Source organism: Panthera uncia, chromosome D4, assembly GCF_023721935.1.
Source record: "Panthera uncia isolate 11264 chromosome D4, Puncia_PCG_1.0, whole genome shotgun sequence".
Classification (NCBI taxonomy): Eukaryota; Metazoa; Chordata; class Mammalia; order Carnivora; family Felidae; genus Panthera; species Panthera uncia.
Window position 1 is genome coordinate 12,076,361 of NC_064807.1, and position 4,570 is coordinate 12,080,930.

The window sequence follows — 4,570 nt, forward strand, 5'->3', positions numbered from 1 at the left end:
TGTCTGGTCTAGAGGAGGGGTTCAAGGAATGTTTGTTGAAGAAATGAATAGATTCTTTCATCATTAGAACGCCCCAATCATCACTCAACCACAGATGAAGTGCTATAAATTCATCCAGAATCACGACAGCCCCAAAACTCAAAAGCCTAAAGGATACACAATTATTTTGTGAAACGAAATTTTTTATAAAGCTTCAACATATGTAGCAGGTATGAATAAATAAAACTTCTTTAATTCTATCATAAACTTGTATGGGCCATGGAATGTAACTCATTCAATGTCTGCAGTGTAAATCAGAAAGAAATCCCAGTATTTTAGATCTTAGATACTATCCCTAGCTTACTAAAAAAATAAATTTATTCATGTATTCATGTGACAAATATTTATTGACTGCTTATGATGAGTATGGTGTTGAGTGAGGTGCTATATTTGATTTTCCTTTTGAAAAATCGACTTCACGCTCCCCGGTAAAGCTATATCCTGCTGTTACAGATAGAGAAAGCCCATCTTTTTGAAAACACTTGCGTTTCCCCCCCCCCATTCTTTTACTATATGTTTTATTGATTTAAGTCAGCAATCCCTCAGGGAGAATAGTCACAGGAAATACTTCGGGTGGAGTATTTTTTTTAATTAGCTAATTTTACAGGTAGCCATTTTTCGCTCTTCATTGAGTTTAAGGGAAACGGGATTTAACACTGTATTTAACAACATTAAATGCCCACAATTACAAAAATCACATAAGTAGTTGTCCAACTCTGCTTACATAGGGCTAATTGGCTAAGTTCACACTCCCCCCGTGCAGTGGTCCGCATAGTTGGGGGGAAATCTTTTACTCGCCCCTAACTGACTCACTGCTACATTTCCACAAGGCATATTTCAAGTTGTCATTTTGCCCATGGTCTCAACCTGCCCACCTCTGACTTTATTTAGGAGACTGTGGCCAAATTATTCTCTTTCCACCTCAAAGCTCCCATGCTTCTGTCTCAAGAGTCCTTCCTCTGCCCTCCTTCAGGATCCCCCCACCTTCCTGAAGATTCCATTCCATTAGTTGAGTCTCTCTTAGATTTTCAATGTCTCTTCTTTCCTACGGATTCTTTTTTCTCTGATGAGAAGGTAGGCCCATGCCTTCTTACGAGAAACACATTACTTTCTCTATAGTATGTCATTTCTCTGATGCATCAAACTCCCCTTCCCTCTCACCACCCAACTTCTTTCAAAGTAAGTCTGTCTTCACGGCTTTCCACATGCACCACACCCCTGACTCTAACCCCCACTTCCACCTGCCTCAGAGATAATTGAGGAAAGTGAAGAGTCAAATCCATTGGCTTTTCCTTTGTTGTGCCCTTGGCCCTATGGGGTGCGCTGTATGAATGACGTAGGAATGGTGATGGCTCCCTCACCTTTCCAGCTTCTGTGACACCATGTGACTTCCACCATGTTGCTCCAGCTGTCCCTTGTTTAATATTGCTCCCATTCTCTTCTTTCTCTTCCCCCCACCCTCAACATACAGACATCCCCCAAGGGTCCTACCCTTACCCTTTGTTTTGCTCCATTTTCTTCCCAGGCCATTCCTGAGACATCAAAATCACTCCTAAGTACAGGCCTCACAAATCTCTCTTTGTAGCTTTGACTTCTCTCTGAGACACCTACACCTGTATTCTAGTCCCTTCATTTGGACAAATCTGTCATGGCCAAAATGAAAGCTCTTTTTTCTCCACTTCCTCACCCTCCTCTGAACCTCCTCTCTGACAACAGCCCCATCACTGTCTCAGCTGAGCTCAATGATGACTTTTGACTTCCCTTGTCAGTATTTAGATTATTCCCACACCCCACCTGGAGCCCTTCTCTTCTTCTTCTTCCCACTGCCTCATTTCCTCTTACCCCTAATTTGACAAAGGACTCTATCTGGTCTCCCTGCAACCAGTCTTTTCTCATTGCATTATGTCCAGCACATTGCTACAAGGTTGTTGCCCTAAAGCACAGTTCTGACCCTGTTGACCCTCTCTCTCAGAAGCCTCCCATGGCTCCCTGGTACTTACTGACTGAAATCCACACACAGGTTGCTCCACAACCTTGAAAGCCTCTCTTTCTCACCTTCTCTCTCATTACATCCCTTGGCATTCCCTGCACTTCAGCCAAAACACACGATTCTCTGGGCAAACACACACTTTTCTGTCACCAAGTCTCTGCTACTCACTCCTCCTCATACATGCCCTTCCTTCCCTGCCAGCCCAGACACCACCTGTATAAATCGCAGCTCAAATGTGATCTCTTCCATGTAATGTTCACTAATTCTTCCAGTGGAAGTCATTGTTATACCTTGCGAACACCCACAGCATGGGAGGAATGCGGCTTTTTGGGTAATGTAGCCATTTTGCCCATTTTTTTTAAGTCAGTGTTTATTGATTTTGAGAGAGACAGAGATCGTGCAAGTGGCAGAGGGGCAGAGAGAGAGGGAGAGAAAGAGAATCCCAAGCAGGCTCTGTGCTGCCAGTGCAAAGCCTGAAATGGGGTTCAAACTCACGAAACTGTGAGATCATGACCTGAGACGAAACCAAAAGGCAGACACTTAACCGACTGGGCCACCCAGGTACCTCACTTTTGCCCCATTTTTATAGTAGTCAGTTATGTGCATGCCCTGTCTCTCCTTCCAGGCCATGAATTTCCTCTGGGCAGGAGCTAAGTCTCCCTATTCTTCACATCTGTGCCGCTCTGGACATCCCCCAAACTCTATTCAAAGGTACAAACAGCCTGAGATCAAGTAGGCAGTTAAGAAATATTTGTAAGTTAATGACTGTAACCCAAAGGGTTAACTTTGGCCTCTAGTCCTTGAAATTCTCTCCATTTTAGTAACAGTTACTTTTTCCTGGTAGGACACAAGCCCCATCTCCCCACGGTACCATAGTTTATTTCTTTTGGCCCCACAGGCCAATTTTCAAATGCCTTTTACTTCCAAGTTTTCTGAAAAACTAACTTCTTTAAGAGACCCAATAATGGAAAAGAAAAGCATTAATGGTACTTTAAGTGAAGAAAATGCATCCGTGCAGAACAAACAGCTTGCTGGGGGCTACAGCAAAAGGTAAGGCTGTTTAGCAGACTGAATTATAGGATTCAAGCTGTATCATTAACCTTACCAGTCCAGTCTTTGGAAAAGCCAGCCACTGTATTTTTTTTTAATTATCACATTTATATTAGAAAGGAAATCACTAATTCCTGCCTGAGTCATCAATTGTGTTGTTGTATAATTCTTCTTCTTCTGAACAGTGTATTTACCTTGTCAATTTCTAACATTCTTAAACTTTCTTGTAAGACATTTACATCTCTGGATTTTACTTGAAAATATAAAGACAACTTAAAAACACACACGCACATACACACACACACAACCTCTTCGAATGCTTTTTAAATTCCATAAGTACTTTTCTCAGAAAGACATTGGCAGAACTGACATGGAGTAAAGAACTAAGATTCAAAATTCATTTTTATAAATCTATCCTTAAATCTTGGAGGAGATCCAACAACCTCACATTAAAATTTTAGAAGGCTTGACTGAAGGACATGGGGAAATGTAATGTCCACAGCTTCAAGAGCACCTGGTCTATATATCATCGTTAATTAAGAGAAGATAAACAGGAAGAAAAACCTTATGAGCACAGCATTAGTTTTATTATTTTTGATGTAACAACAATATCATGCAACCTTTGCCAAAACAAAAATTTTTTAAAAAGGAAAAAAGAGAAAGAACCCTCTGATGCCAACGTGTTATATATTTACTTGGATAGCCATGCCTGCTAGAGGCTTTTCAAAGAGGACTGGGGCAAACAGTTTGGATTCTGACAGCAATGCAGTAGAATTTAAGGTGTTGTGATTTAAATATGTTCTCAGCAGGCTAATCTAGTCACACAACATTTTATAAAGAAGTCTCAAGATATTAAGTGTAGAGGTGCATTAATTCCTACAAATACCGCAGGAGAAATACAGGCACTGGGAGTCAAACTGCAGTGGACACACATATGAATATGCTATCTCCCTATCTCTACCCAAGCCCACATAAGCCTATCTTTATCACGCAGAGACAATTAAAGAGCTATACACTCTGGATGCAATTCTGCATCCTGGCTCCCACTGGGTGACTTATTGCCAGCGTGACATTTTTCAAATTCTCTATTAGCAGGCTACCTTGGCTAGGAAAGCAGACCTCACCAACCCAGGACCCCATTATCATGGGTCTTAGGAGATTTCAGTTCGTGAATGACATATGGCACCACCGAGCCATTGTGAAAGCTGGAAGAGTGGATGACACCAGCCGTAGAAATAAAGTGTCCCTTTTCCTTAGGAAAACGCCCTGCCTGTGTGACGCTGACCAAGGGGGGTACCAAACATTTCTCAGTATGATCTTTTTCTTCTTTTCAAACACTCCCCTGACCCCATCTTTCTATTCACACCTCCAGAGTTCATTCTACAAGAACCAACATAAAGATCACCGGTTCTCCAGCCTTAAGGTTTCCAGTGCTGAAATGTGAAAGGAGAAGGTCTAGTTGACATTCAAAGTTGTGGGGACGGAGAGATG